The sequence below is a fragment of the Pseudopipra pipra genome, chromosome 6 (genome assembly GCF_036250125.1).
Source record: "Pseudopipra pipra isolate bDixPip1 chromosome 6, bDixPip1.hap1, whole genome shotgun sequence".
Lineage (NCBI taxonomy): Eukaryota > Metazoa > Chordata > Aves > Passeriformes > Pipridae > Pseudopipra > Pseudopipra pipra.
The window spans coordinates 10,084,562-10,101,834 of record NC_087554.1 but is presented as its reverse complement, the minus strand read 5'-3'; the positions used below and the strand labels follow the sequence as shown (position 1 = coordinate 10,101,834).

The 17,273-nt window shown below is 41.4% G+C and overlaps 1 protein-coding gene across 6 annotated transcripts in view; it reads left to right on the top strand.

Moving 5' to 3' along the window:
- TEAD1 (TEA domain transcription factor 1) overlaps positions 1-17,273 on the top strand; it is a 158,575-nt gene that overhangs the window by 16,919 nt on the left and 124,383 nt on the right. The window lies entirely within an intron of this gene.

The window sequence follows — 17,273 nt, the reverse complement described above, 5'->3', positions numbered from 1 at the left end:
TAGTTATCTGCATATTCAGAGGAGAGAGCTGTGTGCCTTTGAAGGCTTCCTGAGGGAGGTCCTGGTTGTCCACCCTCCGTGCCTGAGTTGAGGTGGATGGCATCTACCTTAGTAGGTGCAGTAGTTTCCTTGGGTGGGGGTAAAGCTGTCATTAGGTATGGAAATTCAGGGGTGGATTTGAGCATCTCAGTCTTTTGAATGCCCAGGTTATCTCTGCCTGTTTTATACAGTAGCTGCCCTTTGCTGGCCTGATGGAAGTATTGCTGGGCAAAGAAGAGGGGAAACCTTTGCAGAGTAAGGAAGAATGTGTGTTTGAAAGCTGCCTAGTTTAACTGCACCTGCAAGCTCTTTGGTTTTTCAGACTCAGCAAAGTATTTTCTGTTTTACCTGAGGATATTTAGAAAAACTATAAGAAACAGTCAAAACGTTAATGTTTGTTTTCCCCCTCTTCTAAAATGCAGTCCTGTGAGTGCAGCCTGCCAGATCCCATTGTATTTAATTCTGCTGCCATGCCATGAGGCTCTCTTGGGGAACTGGAGAGCATTTAAAAATAAACTGTGGGAGATTGTGGTGCGTGAAACTCTTGTAGCACGTGTGTTATGGTGTGATGCAAACAAGGCATAATTGAGAGGAGCACAGGCTGAATATTCTGCTGGAATAGGCCAGATTGAACACAAGATGTCACAACTGTGAAGACTGGGGGGAAATCTTGGCTCCAAAGAAGTCGAAGTCATAAACGAATGGAGTCTCCTCCACTTATATTTACACCTTTATGCATAGAGTCTTTTATAGAAGCCTTCACTCACTGGCAAAAAAAGTGAAGAAATTAGGGAAAATTCTGATATTTGTCAGTTCAATGTCTCTCCCCAATTTTAATCAAGTAGACTTACTTGAACTCATAGCCCTCTTTAGACAAACTGCAAAAAATGATAATTGCTTGTTTCTCCTCTGATTTCAAATGTGCACATTTTATGGGAGGATCAGTTGGTATTAATGTGAAAAGGCCAGTTTGCCTTGGCTTAGTCCATCTTTGTAAGAGCCATGACTTAGAAATTGGAGAATGGTTCCCTGTGGAATGCTGCTGCTGTTGAAGGCATTGAAACGTGTTGTGAATCCCTGTGGCTAAGTGGTGTGGGAAATCATGAATTAATGTTTCAACAGAGGATGTTCGTAGATACTTCAGTGGAACTAAAACTTTTAAAGTGATGTTTTAGGGGATTTACCATTCCTCTTGCAGGATGAACTTCAGTAAATAAAATTGCTGTAGATTCAAAATAAATAGAAAGCTAAAAATAGTTTGCAACACCTATCTATCTGTCTGTCTGTCTGTCTATCTATCTATCTGTCTATTTATCTCATATACTGATTCTGACCAACCCACATTCAAACTCATTGGACTAGAGCTCTTCTGATCTGGTGATTTTAGCGTGCCTGGGGATTTTTTTGCTGCTCCTGGGCAGGAAGGTGATCATGTGATTAAGGCACAAGTCAGGGAGCAGAGATTTGCATTTGGTTTCTGGGGCAGAGTTGAGAGAGGAAGCTGGGAGAAATGTTCATTGCTCAGATTACTGGTGTAGGGGCAGTAGGGGAAAATCAGAGAAAAATCCATCCCGTTACATTGAGAGTGTGATTTAATATTTGCAAAGTCCTTTTACATACCTATGTGGAAAGTGCTGTCAGTGTAAGTGATTGTTTCTGAGATAGAGATTTCCCTACTTTTTCACTTTACCCAATTTTCTGTAATTGGCTTGGAGTGGTGAGATTGAGTGTAATTAAGTCTCATAACTAATTAATATGAGAAAGCCTACGCAAAAGCAAAGTAAGTATTTCAGATTCCATGATTTGTTCCTTCTGTAAAATTGGAGTAATAATACCTTGTTACTTAATGCTCTAAGCAATAATTGGCTAACAGTTATAAAGTGCTTTATTATGAAAATGTATGTGAAGAACCATTTTTAGTTGGAGAAACAAATGCATAGGTCTCAGTCCTTGCAGACAAGCTGATTCTCCTCTGAAGTAACATGCTGAAACTGGTGTATCTCAGGACCAGAGGAAATATCAAGTTCATATTTAAGGCTGCTCAAAGAATGATCACAGCTTTTTTGAAATACCTTTTTTTCTGAGAACTTGTCCTTTTGTTTTCTTTTTAATTAAAATAATAGTTAAAAAATCCTTAGTTAGTGGTATAATAATAGTGATTTAGACTTCCCACTGCACTAAGTCACCAAACAGGCCAAACAATCATATACATAATTTGGGACATAAAATCTCAGAGCATGTTTTATGATGAACTGTTGATAGACTGCTTTCATTGCATGCAGTAATTCCAGATCCATGAAAACAAGGGAAGTTACAGAGCCCCTGGATCTCTTCTGAGAATGACCCACCAGCAGCTTTTCTTTTTTCTTTTGCATTTGTAGAATTGAGTACTGGGAATTGGCCTGGGAATTCGCTCCACTGATTAGACACCAAATGTAAACTGAGGGCTGCCTGCAAATGTCTGTCTGTCAGGCTGTGTAGAGGAAAAACCACTTGTGCTGCCTGTTGGGCAGATTTGTCTACAGGTGAACAAAACAAGGAACAAGCCAAAATCAGCTGCCCTGGTGGGACTGAGGAAACTAAGCAAAGGTCAATAGGTCTGTGCTGGCGGGTGCATTTCTGGGAATAATGCTTGGACTAGGGATGGGCCATCAACAACTCATTCTGATTGCTCCCTGGAAAGGTACTGAAAGCCACGAAACTTGGCCAGGACAGTCAGAGCCGAAGCTTTTCAGTGAAACCACAAATGATACGGTCGCTAAGCCAAGAGAAGGCAAGAGGTTCAGAGCCGTGCCCAGACCATACTTCTATCAGCTCTTTGGCTTTGCAGTTCCAGCTTTGCAAAACTGAAGAAGTGCAGGGAAACCCCAGAGGAGGAAGGACGAACCTTAAGTAATTAGCCTTCCAACTGCACAGCAAAGAGTATTTGTGCCTGGCGTGAGGCCAGGCCATCAATACTGTGGGTGAGGACCTGGTGAATGAAGCTGCTTGAAGCAGTCCCTGACAGCCTTGCCTGAGTGGCTCTTGGAGGTGTTCCCTGATCACTCATGGCACTGGTCAGGCAGTGGTGGGGCACTTCACTTTGTAACTCCCGGCACGCCGGTAGTGTCCTGGGTTAAGTCAGGTAGAGATACATTTGCCTATTGCTAATCTCAATAAGAAACCTCCAGAACTGACTTACTGTGGGGAATATAGGAAGGGTATTTTGGAATATGCCTCCTGTAGATGTAGCACTACCGAAATTTAACAGGTATAAATGTAAGTTTTGGAAATGCATAATCTTGTATGATAAAGTTTGGCAGAAAAATGCAGTATTCTGTTTTATTGTTAGCTGCATCCTTTTTCCTGTGAGGGCTCATGAGAATGTTTTCATACTTAACATGTTTCCTCTCCTCACTGTAGTTCATCTGCCAATCTGACCCTCCCAAGGAAAGTAAGCTGGCTCTGATTGCCAGATAGATGAAGGGAGTGTCATAAGGAAAAGATCAGGCAAATTTAAGGTCTAACCCTTTCTGTGGGACGGGGTTTGGCTCGGTGTGATGCAGAAGGTGAAAGTCAAAGGCCATCTGTGTGTCTCCACACCACTGTAACAGACGTCAGATAAATACACTGTCCCTTTTGTAAACTACTTAAGAGAACTTCAGAGCGAGCTGTTGTTTATAATGAAGCAGCGGCAGCTGCTGCATAGCTAAATCTGCAATTGAATTGCCAGAGTATATGAGCCTCTTGCTGTGCCCCTCATAAAACTGCCCTGAAAGAAAGTCATATTTATCTCAAAAGTGGCAGGCTTGGCATGGTGCCCTGGTAACTTTTTGCCAAGCAATCCTAAAGTGAAACCAGCTCACCCTAACCCCGCTAGATTTGGGTTCACCTAACCTCTTTTTGAGAGAGGCTGAAAGAAAGGAGGGGTGGGGACAGAGGATTACATACAGTTCTTTTAGATTTCCCTGGCACATTTCCACTACCCAACATGAAAGTTCTTTTTAAAATCACAGTGAAGCTTGAAATATATTTAATAATTAAATTAAGATTGTTCCTATTCAGTTTTGGCTTTGCTGAGTTTAATGCAGGAGTCAAATAACTCCTGCAGACAGAAGAAAAACAAATGCTTGGCACTTTTCCCTACAAGGCTGAAAGTGAGTCAGTATCTAAGAAGGCTTCCCAATGGAAAAATGAGAAAATAATGTTAATAAAAAATTCAAATTATTCAGATGAGCTGCTTGTAAATTATGCACATAAATATAGGAGTTGCCACAATGAGAAACTTCTCTAACACTTTTGGCAGACATTACCTTGAAAATAAAGGGTGAGAGATAATTATTATTATTATTGCTACTACTGTCATTTTGGTTTGTGCTGCATTAGCATTAAGAGGCCCAAATGAGCATCCGAAATCCACTGTTCCAGGCTCTGCTCTACTGTAAAGACATATTCCCAGCTCAGGAAGACTTAGTTTTTAAATGCACAACACAGGCACAAGATAGGGTTTAGGCAAGGGAATTTGGGAATCTTGCTCAAGCAGCACAGGAACTTGTGGAAAGATCAGGGTTTAATCCTGATCTACTAAATTCTAGTCCAGCCTTCTAACCAAAAGCTGCAGCCCTCATGTAAGCCTTTTGAATTCCTTAACAGGATGAGGCTTTACGTTTCTTTAACATCAAGATAAGGTATTGACATCTTCTTAGGGAGGTTATGCCAGACTCCAGTTAAACAGATCTTTAGGAGCAGGTTGTGGGACATCAGGACACTTCATGATTTTTTATTTTTTTCCCCCTTTTCTTTCCCTTACTTTTTTTTTTTTAAATAATATCCACCAGTTTCCTTTCTATTTTCTTTTCTGAGAGACTGCACCTCCCTCTCACAACTTGTCGCACATCGTGGAGTGTGGAGGTGCAGCATCCAGAACCAAAAGAGGAAATGTGCTGATTTTGGCAGTTGACCAAAATGACCTCATTTCTTTGCTATTGGAAGTTTGTGCACTTTTCTGGCAGGCAGCGCAGTCGAAAATATGATTGCCTAGTTCATAGCATGTCTTCATTGAAGAAAATGCTTGCCAGACACTTAAATGCTTTCTTCAGATCCCTTCTAGTAGCGGAGTGTACCTGATAGGCACAGGCAGCTGGACAGCCTGGTCAGAGGGAGCACGGATGGGATGATCGGATTTAGAGGGCAGAGGAAATGGGACGAACTTTCCATGCCTTGTGGATGAGGTCTGGTGCTTTTAGGGCTCTGCAGGTGTGTGTGAGAGAGGAGCAGCGTAATGGAACACCTGTGACCTTGCACCTGGGGCCTGTGTGCCACCTCTGCTCCTGCCAGGTTTCGGGAATGTTCCCTGCCTCCCCGTGGTGCATGGTCTGGCATCCCAGCAGCTGGGCTGCTGGTGAGCCATCACCCAGCATGAAACTCTGTGAGGAACTGTCTTTCATCAGAGCATTACTGCCTTCCTCTCCCCAAATGAAGCCTGAGACTATGGAAACTTCTGGTGAGTGATGCAGGTGTATCACTAAATGAGAGATTGTTGTAGGAATGTGCTTTGGCTTTGGCTTGCCCAGAGGCTCTGGTGGGAACAAAACCTATCAGTGCAAAAGGACACAGCAGCCTGATAGACTAATGTAAAGCTGGCCTGAAAGAAAAATGGGAATTATTCAGAATTGTAATTGAAGAGTCAGGTGAAAATTAAGTCATCTCTTAAGTTAAAAAACTCCCGAAAGTGGTCAATTATTCTGGGAAGAGAAAGTAATAAAAATCTGCATGGAAAAATAGCTGTCTAGATCTAAATGGTGATTATGTGATTGTATCAGAGGCACAGATGTGTGTGTACATTATAGTCTCCTAGAAATATGTAATCTTCCCAGAAGAACCTGACTGCAAATCACAGAAATCTTCTTTTACTACTTTCCACCCCTCCTGAAAATGTTTCGGGTGTGTCTTGTGCATCAGAAGGGGATGAGGTTGTTGTTTGAAGGTTTGGCCTGGGAGAATGTAAAGGCCACTAAAATAGTTTGGCAAAGGAGTTGAGCAACAGCAAGCAGCCTATTTCCCTCCACCAGGTTAGTTGTGTAAGAGCTTTCTTTTGCCCAGCATGATTGATTCTTCTTCTTTGATTTATTTTGTGAGGATTCAACTTTTGGCAGCTCACTAACTATTTTGGAGACTGAAAATAAAGTGACAAAAGCAAACCTGCTGCAAACCTGCAGACGTATTGATGGACTTTTATCTTGCAAGGAGCTCTTTCTGGGTAGACTCCCAGAATCTACTTGAAATACTTGAGACTCTTCCTAGTAAAGACACTGCAATAAGACATTGCTGCTTTTGAGACATAGAACAGCTTTGTCATGATATTTGTTCCATTGTAGATGCAAAACTTTGACTTCCCTTAACAGCTTCTTAAAGGTTGGTTAGATGTTAGCTATTTGATCATACAATTTTAGGTGTAACTGTAAATAGTTAAAAACCACAGCGAGGGACTCAGATATTTGAAATAACAACCAAAAAAGAGCCCTGCTCAAAGCTGCTTTTGGGTTAACTGAGAGTGACCATGGATTTGTAAACTGTGCAGAAACAGCATATTTAAATGAGTCATTTATCATATTGCATGCACCATATGATGCAGCTATGTGATGTTTTTAAAAGACAAAAATCAGATTATCTTTGGCTGTGTCACCAGATGGTATGTAACGGGCAACAGAATTGCGGATTATGAGACATAACTTTCACTGCTAGGTAACCTGACTGTCAGAACCTTTCTGCCTTGTAAAAACAAGACACTCAAGGACTGAGTGGATGGCAGAATTATTTTTTCCTACCCGCAAAAATTCCCCTTGACCAGGAAACAAGTTCCTACGTGTAGCCAGAGAAAGAAACAAGCAATCAAATGAAAATATTTCTACCTTACTCTTATTACTGCATTTTTTTAACATTAAAACCAAAATTGCTCTTAAAAAGGCTCTCTCCCTATTAATGTAGTTAAATTTCATTAATTGCTGTAACTTGAACCTTGCGGTGTTCTTTGTACAAATATAAACCTGGGGGAAAAAAACCCCTGTAATCTTAAAATGGAAGGCCAAGCTGTAAGTGATTTGGAAAAGGCTCTGGTTACCTGCATGTACTGGTGTAAATTTTGATTTAGCAGAAGCACTCGCAAGGACAGCATGAGCCAGAGCCAGCAGCAGGGAAACTGAGTGCAAGGGTTTCTTTCTCTGGGTCCAGTCACAAAGTCGTCAGGTGCTCATCTCGAATCAGGAGAATTGCCAGCATCAATTGAAATGCCAGCGTGTTGGATTTCAATATCTGCATCAGGTCAGAGGTCAGGGTCAACTCCCCCACCTGCCTGACACGAAGGTACAGGGGTGAAGTATGACACCCTGGCAACAATGGGAATGGCAGCCTTATGCCCTTTTTTCCTGACAACCAGGAGACCTAGGAATAGGCATATTTTTGAAATGCACGCAAATTTAAATACTGAAGAGATACATTTTGTCACCAGAGAAGAGCTGCCTGCCCGGAGCACTGGCAGCACTGTGCCTTTTAAATTGATGCATTCACATTAAAGAGAGACATTTAAATAATGCAAAGGGGTAAACTAGCTTGAGTTATGTGTGGTTTGAGCTGGGTGACTCTTACTGCCTTTTATGGAGATCTCTCATCTAAAGTCCTGCACAATTATCCCCAAGGGCAAGTATTAACCCCATAAAAGAGAGGATATCTACAGTTATGCATCAGACATTGTGTATCTGTGTGATGGCTGTGGTTGACTTTGGCCAAAGATGGTGCTTTATTAGAGCTGATGCTGGTAGCTGGATAACGGGAAGCTGGGTTGGCTTCCTTCATTCATGAAAGTGAGGGAAACTCTTTGGGCAGAATGATTAACCCATAGCACTAATTAAGCACTCCCATCATTCCGCAATAATGAGGCGCTGTTCATAAAGGAAGGGGGAAAAAAAAAAAGGGGACATATAGTGGCCTCAGTTTTGAGGGCTACGAGCCTGGCTGTGCTCTAGTGGGATGGAGGGGCTCAGGAGGGCTCCCCTGTGTTCAGGCCTCTGTTCCAAGAGGCAGAGTTGCAATCCCAGGGCTCTTTGTCACCTCCTGGTCATGGTACTGCCATTGCTACCACGAGGATAATGTCCTTGACACCCTGCGTGTCCCGCTGGCTGGGGGACAGGAGCAGGAGCTCCAACACCTCCACGGTGGCCATCAGGGTTTGGTCTTTTCTTCAGTGGGGCCCTCGGGGCTTGCAGAAGTGCCTCTATGAACGGATGGTGTTCTTTGTACAGTGGGCTCGTTGGAAAGTTGTCTATTGGTCGAAGCAGCGCCCAGAGCAGTGAGTTAGCATTGCATTATCTGGTACCGCGTGGCTGCCGTTCTCCCACGGGCTGGCTGCCCGTAGCCAGAGCTGCCAAACCCTCCTTGGATTTATTAATCAGGTGATGTCATGAGTCCGGGCCAGTATGTCTGCGCTGGCCTCAGTGCCTGTCAAAACTGATCTCTGGAAAAAAACAAAGTACATGTGCAACGGGAGCAGTGAGCCACAGTCTGCTCTAAGGTGTGCATCCGTGTCTTGGGTCACACTTCAGGAGAAACACTGGCCTCTGTGAACGTAGTTTGGAGCTTGTTGGGGAGCCCGCTGAGGCTGTGTCCACATGTGTAACACCACAGAACAGCTACTAACATCAGATAGCAGCAGTGTGCTTTCCTGAGGTAGGAAGAGAAGAAATACACTGTACTGGGATCACTGAGGCTTTGGACAGGTGGGAGCTGCTGGCCTTTGGCTACCAGGAGTTCTTTGCCTTGCCTTTCTCTCTGGCTTTTCCCAGCTCTGGGGTCAGAGGCCAAAGAGGTAGAGTAGCAATAACATACACTGCAGATATTTTTGAACCCTCACGTTTTACATTCACTCACTGTGTTCTCATTAATTAACAAGTTGCTTTCTACGATAGACTGAACTCAGTCCCTCTCATCTGTTCTTTTTCCTGTATTCTTTCTCCAGCTTTTCGATTTTCAGGAGGCAAAAACAAATACATAATTACAGAAAAAATTCTTTGAACTTATAAAATGCAGGTTGCTTAAATTATGCAGTTAAAGGATAAAGAAAATCACAGAGCAATTTTAACAAATTGCCCTTAACTGGATTGCACAAACAAACCTCTCATAAGAAATCTTAGAAAGGTGTGTTTGAGGGTGTAATCTTAGCTTGTGGCTAAATAGAGTTAAACTTGTTTTTCAAGTTGGTTGTGTATAACTTTCTCATGCTAAAGATTGTGAGCATTCCAGAAGGAAAACAGTTCATCTGTAGCAGGAGTTTGATGGTAAATGTTGATTATTTCCAGTTATTCTGGCCCCTGGTCCATGTACAGTACTTTACACAGTGACTTTCCTTTTGATCTGTATTCCCATTGGCCAAGTGGTAAAATATACCTGTGTACATTTTTAAGAAATAACCTTAATGTTTGCAGACAGTGCAGTTTTCAAATGAGCCTGAATATAGCAGAGTGGACACAGTCCACTCACACTTCCAAATACACTTGCCTTTCTTGTCAGATGCAGCACAATTTGTGCATTTTGCATGCGTGGCATAGCGTCATACCCAAAATTCTCTTTTTAGTAAACACCACTACCTCAGTCTTGTGTTCCAAAATCCTACACAGTTTCTGAATAGTTTTGTAGGATGGCCAACATCCTACACACTCACTCCAACTTCTCTAATTTTTGGTGTTTATGTAGTGTGTACAAACTCATGTAAATATCTGAAGAATTACCACGCATGTATGTAAGGAAGCATGATACCTGCAAAACCTTTCTGTGCAACAGCCAAGCTTATGTACATAAGAGAACTGTTGATGCTCTATTACAGTTTAATTTGTTAATGAAACAAGATGGACTGAGCTCCTACTACACCTCTTTGGATGTTTGAGGCTAGGCACAATTAATTTATTTGTACTGTCTGTGTAGGCGTATGCCAGCTAATGTACTGTAAGAGCTTTTATCTTTATGTTCATAATGAAGAGGGGCAGGTTTTTGGCAACCAGACAAGGATTTTCTGATGACTCATCCTCTCTGGATTGTAAAACACTTTCTTGTAAAATCAAAGAAGAAAAGTAGTTCCTATTAGAAGTAAGCTCAACCAGAGTAGTTTGTCCTTCAAAATGTAGCTGCAAAGAAGAAAGACTTACCTGCTTTCATTTAGTTGTAATTGGACCTCTGCTGAAAATTAAAGCATATTATTTGAGAGGATGTTCTCATACAAGATGTTAAAGCACTCTTGGAGTAAATGGGCTGTAGGTTGCACTGTCAAGTAGCTTAGTTTATGCTCCATTGTCATTATACTGGTATTTTGATCACCTTGGGCTTTTAGCTAAGTTGGAGTAGATCTCCTTCAATAGTTTGTGCTGTTTGCCTCCCTGCTATCTAGGAAGAAATATTGAGTCTGGGATTTGGTAGAAGCTGGAACAGGAGCTGGGTGTGAGTATCCGAGTGCAGAGCTAAATCCTGTTCAGTATAATATTTAGTATTGCTTTCAGTTTAAATGACACATTAATTAAATGTCAGTATCAGGTAAACAGGGAGTATGATTCATGTTCCTGCTAATGGAGGAGAAGCATGAATATAGGCTGTCCTAGGGACCTTGGGAGTAGAACAAGTAAGAATGCATGAGTAATTGCTCTATTATGTGTGAGGAGAGAAATCCTGCTTTTAATGAAAAATTGTCATCACTATTTTACCTCATCATACCTGTGCATGTTTTTCTGTATCCACGTTCCTGTAAACACTTCCTCCCACTCAGGCATTTGCTCTCTCTCTCTGTGGGAGAATGAGAGAGAGTTTGGGCAGCAGAAGGATGTCCAGTAATGAACCTCCTCAGTCCTCCTTTGCACTCCATCACAGTGCTCTTCCTGAATGACTTCTTGGGTGATGAAGCTACTGCCCCCTCTTATTAAGGTGGTGTTTATGCAATCCAGAGTGGATTAATTTAAATTAATTTAAATCCCTGATTTTAATCACAATTTAAATCAACAAGCAGAGCACTTTGATTTAAATAATTAAGTGTAATCTTGTTTTGCATTTTTGCTTTCCAGTTACTCTCCTAAACAAAGGCTCAGTTTTATTGGTCAATATAATTTGCTAACCAGAGCTGTTTGGTGTTACACGGTTGGGTTTCTCTAAATACACTTGTACTGTGTGCATACATTTACTCATATTCTACATTTTTACACTCTACTTTTGCCAGAAAATAGTGAATCGCATTCCTTGTTAGAAATAATAGATCTTTAATCTCACGTGATTCACGTGTACTGAAATACTGTAGTTTGAATTAAGTTAAAATACACAAAAGTGATGTTTCAAGAACTGCTTTAGTAGTTTAACTATGTTTGATCTTGCATACAAGGAAAAAATTTATATTGGAACATGTTGTGCTTTTAAAACTGATCTGTTGCACATAGCTAATATCTACAACTAGTGCATGGTGCTGATTAGTTCTGGATTGTCTGTTCTAGACACCAAGTACTTCAAAATTTGTGAGCCAAGTAGGCTATCATTGCACATCTGAATTTTATTCATGAATGCAAAGAAGAAAACAAACTTTTCTGCTTTCTGAATTTCTAACTGTTTTCCCAACTTACAATGAACATTGCAATTATAAGCTGAACTGGCTGAAAATGAAGAAAACTGTTGCTGTAACTTGCAGAAAAAAATAATGTTGGAAAAAACCCCCTGCATTAAGCTTTAACAAACTGTTTTGGATACCAAGACAGTGAAAGCTATCCATTCAGTGGTTAGCTTTCTCCAGAAAAGTTAGCAAATTGAATAGTGACACACATATAAATTCACGTTTTTAGAATAAGATAAAACATGTTATCATAACTTAATGGTTTAATTTGGAAATACAAAAAATGCACTCAATAGAAGGGTTTGTGTTTTAGTAATATGCATTTAAACTTCTTTTGATATAGGCTTTTATATTCATGCTGGAGCACTCCTCATCCATCAGTGGGAAGTTAAGATTCCTGCTGTAGGTACCTTCACACCTACTTTCATAGCAGCACTTTTGGCACCAGATCACTGGCTGTGACAGCCTATCTTCCTCTAATGCTTTGCTCATTAGAAACATCATGGGTCTGTGTTCTTAAATTAGTGCCAGAGAGTTGTGGGTGGAGTCACAGAACAAAAGATTAAAGGATTATGTATTCCTAGCTGCTGTGTTGGAGCACATGGATCATAGCTACCACATAAGCATTAACAGCTCATTCACAGAATGAGAAGGGCGATTTAAGGATTTGATATCAAGTATTTAAATTTTAAATTTAGATTCATTTTGCTCTAAATGAGAGAACAACAGCCAAACATAGATAGTATGCACTCCAAAACATTATTTAAATGTTCCCTTCCCTTATGATTACTCATAAAAGGACTAAGACAGCAAGTCTGTAATACTGCACTTGGGAATTGCAGTATTTAGTATCATCAAGGAAGTTGCACAGCAGAGATGGAAGCTCGCTCAGTTTAAGATGTCTGAATTTCCTTCTGTTTCTTTCCTAATTGTAGATTTTTCTCCTCTGATTGCGTAGCTAGGGAGTGGGAGGTTGATTAAATTTAATTCCGATTTATCTGAGTTCAGTCATGTTATCTCTTAAATGTGTCTCTAAAGGTTAACAGTCCTTTGGCATTTTCATCTCTGCTTTCCTACCCCGAAGGAAAACTTAGTGGCTTGCATGTCTAGGAAGTCGAAGATAGCTGGTTGTATTTTTCCATATCTACAAAGGGATATTATATCTGGATTCATATCTGCTCCTGGAAAAATTTTTAGGCTTAATGTTTAATTTCCATATGCTTAAAAGGGAAAGTTGTTAAATCCCAAGGGTTTCATTTTGCTTTGCCTCCAGGCAGCCTTTCAGTCAAGGGAAGGTCCAAAGTGCTGCACAACCAACCCCGTTTTGTGCTTCGCTTCCTGCCCCACGCAGTGTGGAATAAAAGCTCGGGACAAAAGGGAGCCTTGAGGGTGCACGTGGTGCCTTTGTGGTGAGGCCGAGGGGGACGGTGAGGGATGCATGTGGGGATGCTGGTGCTGCCCACACCAGCCCTGCAAGGTCCCCATTGTGGCTCTGCCTGGGGCTTGCTGGGCAAAGTCTCCTTCATGACCCTCTACTGCAGTCAAGCAGTAGCAAGCCTTAGTAGTCCCACCACCTCTGAGCTTCCAGTAAGTAAAATTAACCACTGAAACTCTACCTTGGGACTTGATACCCCAATATCTCCATCACAGGCAACTTGGGGCTTCACCCTGTAGTGGACTGTGTTTTCCCAGTCTGTGAGTTTTGCAAAAATACCAGACATCTGTAACATATTTTGAATAGATTTTTTATTTGTAAAGGGGTTTTCTTTCACCTGAAAAGAAAGAAAAGGCAAGTGAACTGAATTTGGGGTGTGCTTTTTTTCTGTCCCAGATGAGAGGATCTGGTTTCCTTCATGATGATTTTTTTTTTTAAGTAAAATTCCAGCAGTCTTCTATAAGAAGACAAAATATTTCTGGAATGCAACACCTGCACAAAGAAAATGAATTACCATGTGCCAAAATCCTTCAGTAAATGCTGTGTTGTGTGGGTAACTTGACAAAAGTTTTGCAGCAAACCATAAGCATCTGCAAAACATTTGAAAATCTGGCCCAGACTTGGGGCTGCTTGAATTCTATGGCATTTGTAATAATTTACTGTTCCACAATATGTAATTATTTGTGTGCACCTTAGGACTAATTTTCTTGGCAAGAGTAGAAAAAGGTCTGTTTTATTAAAGATGTAAGAATGATATTCTTTAGCTGTGGAACTCCAGGATCCATGCTTATCTTTTACCTCTGTAGTGCATTTACTTGTGCCTGTACACTTGTCTATGCAGCGTGGTTAGAAATGGGAAAGGGGCAACAGGTCCAGTCCAAACTATAGACATATGCTGCTTTTTTTTTTTCCTTAGGGAAGCACTGAGAGGATTGAAGTCATTCAGCTAGCTTTGTTCAGCTGAGCTGAACTTTGAAAAAAACACACCATGTGTGCTTTTAGTGAACTCTGGGCCTAATCCTAAATCTTTTGAGTTCAGTGACAGGTTAGAGTGTCCAAGGAGTGAATCATCGGCTGTGCACTATCCGCGCTGTGTGTCCTCCTCGGCCCACTCGTGTGAATAATTACCTACAGTCTCATACAGGGGTTTCAGCTGGGGCAGGTTCAGCCATGCACAGAGCAAAGAGACCAGAAGAGTCTCTTTTTTTTTTTTTTTTTTTTTTGGCACTTTTCTTCTGGGGGAACACCCAGATAGGTGGTTTCATCACGCAGTTCTTGCCCGCCCCAGCTTCCCGAAATGCTCGGTATCTGTGCTTGTTGCCAGATTTCTAAAGACCTCAGCTTCCTGGAAGGCACCTAAATAAGGGTCAGATTTTGAAAAGAGCTTAGCACCCAGCCTGCCCAGCTTTTCAGAAAATCTGGCACCGAGAGTCGGAGCTGAGCCTCTGTGGAGATGCTGGGAAGAACGCTGCCTTCCCACACGCCGCGCCGGCATAGTGCGGGTTCGCTTTACAGGGCTCACAGAACATTGTTAAAGAGAACAAATAGCAACAGGGAAAAGAACCCCCCCCCACACACACTCTGTTTTAACAGATCCTGGGAGGAGGGGAGGGGGAGAGGGTCCTTTCCCTTTTTAAAGATTCAGTTCAGGCATTGTCAAAAGAAATAAATAAAGCAACATCATTTAAAAGCTTTCGGAACAATAGTCTCTTCCACTTCCCTTCCTCATTGTGGAGCCCTGGGCCCAGCTTTTGTTTATTTTGTACTGCCAGGCTCATGGTGCCGGATTGGTCGGTGTCTGATTTCATTCCTATGGGTGATGTCAAAAGCTGACCCAGAAGTTCTCGGCAAGTTTGCTTTTAGCTTTCAGTTGTTGTTTTTGTGCGTGTATCCGTGTGCACAAGAGTACTTTTCAGTCCTAGGAGGATTCTGTTACAGGCTGAATATTATTCAGCTGCAAAACTAATAAGGAATAATATTTGTGTCAGGAACTGCACGGCTTGTTTCCTACAAATACTAGGAATAGCAAGCAATTCAGGCACTGTGAAATTATGGAAGTTGTAATTAATATTAATGACAGTTCTGGTGTTACTCTGGGACGTAAAAGGAAATTCACAATCTGTATGAGAATTTCCTAACATATAACTGAAAACTGGGATGATTTCACATTCATATTTAACACTACTACTGATTTTCTTTTTATAGAAATGTAATGCTGTAATGCTAATATTTTTTTTACTATTGTTTTTGTTGGTTGTCAAACTGACAATTTAAATATCAGTTTCTCACAGAGGTGTGCATGCCACCGACAACAATTCCATGTTTGTTTTTATAGAAAAATAAGCTGTGTTTAAGGGGGGGGCGGGTTGTGTGCTCTATCTGCAAATACTGCTATCTTTGTTAAACTTTGTTTTCCATTTCTCTGGCCTTAACACTTGGGTATTTTTCCTTCAGCAGCCTCTGACCCTCTCCTGTGTTTCTTTTTGTTAGATAAGTAAAAGATGAGCATTACTTTATAAGGACATAGTTTCATACCCTTGCCCTCTCTTAGAGTACAGTCAAGTTGCTTGTATAAACATGAACAGTTTTGCTTACTTTTCAGTTTATTCGAATGCCAGTGTGAGGTTCTTGAGTTTTGTGTGTCCCCACTCAGCCCCAGTCTTGTCACCTCCTCATCCCCTTGCCTCTAGGGAACTGCTTTGTACAACATCTTACACACATGTAGTAGTAGTAGTAGTATGTAACTAGCTCCTTGGGGAGGCTGTATTGATGCTTCCTATTGCATGAGAAAGTGTGTTTATCCTCTCTCATTACAGAAAATACTATGTTATGGTCTCTGGGAGACTGTTGTCAAACTGCCTGCTCTGTCTCTGTCTCTCTCTCTCTCTCTATATATATTTATATATGTATATGGCCTTGACGAAGGTTCGTTATTGTGTCAGATTTCACAGCAAAATATGTTGATCAGAATTCTATTTAAAGAAAATGAAACATCCCTCCAGCTCTGCGATACTGCATCCAGCAAAACATCCCTCGTTTTCCTGCCCATGGTCTTTTTTTTTTTTTTTTTTTAATTGTCAAGGCAAACAGAATTCTTGCCCTGAGTTTGCTTGGAAGCAGGACACTTGGAGAAATTTGGAGGCCTCAGGAATAGTCCAATATAAAGAAACAAAGTGCTTTTCACCTAAAGATAACTCATTGCACAGATTCAACCATGTTATTTCAATGCCTGCAGCTTCTGTTCATGGTCTTGAAGGATGCCATCCATTTAGGGAAGGCTGTACAAAGCCCACCAAAGCATCCAAGGGCTGAGATTTCAGAAGCTGGCCACTGGATCACGTTGTGTCCTTGTTGGGTCTCCTTTCTCCTGGTTGGGAGCAGCTTGCATCCAGGGCCCAGGGATGGCCTTGCTGCTCCCCCCGGTGCCTGCCTGGCCCAGCTCCAGCTGCATCCCAGCTCTGCCTCCCAGGTGCTCTGTTGTTTTAGGAGTGGCTACTTTTAGGGACAGCCTCCCTCATCATCCCTTTCTTTCCCTGAGCAAACACTGCAGTACAAGGGACATAAGCTTTATGAAGAATTTGTTAGCTGATGGTGCCCCCAGCTCTGGTGGAAATGTTAAGAAGGAAAAATGATTTTTATCTGCACTCTGAATCTGTTTTAAATACTGCACTTTTTATGATTTCCATATGATTCTTGGGGATCTTAACATCAAAAGACCCAGATTATCCTAATTGGTGTAAGAGGTTGGAAAGGTTTTCTTCATGCTGAACTTAAATAGGGTTCCTGCTTGGCTGCTTTTGCACTGACTTAGTCCTTTTGTGACATGAAAGCCAATTGCAGCCAAGCAGATTCCCTCTTTTTTCTTGTTTAATAAACTGAAATAACCATACTGTTAAGTATTAAAATGCAGAAGCATCATGCATTTTTAAAGCTTCCAGAAATAGCCTACAACGCACTGCAGAAATTAGTGAAGCCATACATGTAATAAAAAACATTTGGTAATGGACTCTGGATCAGTTAGTAAGCTGATTTACTGCCTGCCCTGTGTTTTCTCTCCTCTCCATAAACTATCATTTACAGATAGTAACAGCTAGGATTTTTTTGGAAACTTTTTTTTTTTGAGGAGGGAGGAAAACCCCTTCGATTTAAACAGCGCGAGTAAATAGCTTTGTACGGCTTTGCTCCCGATGA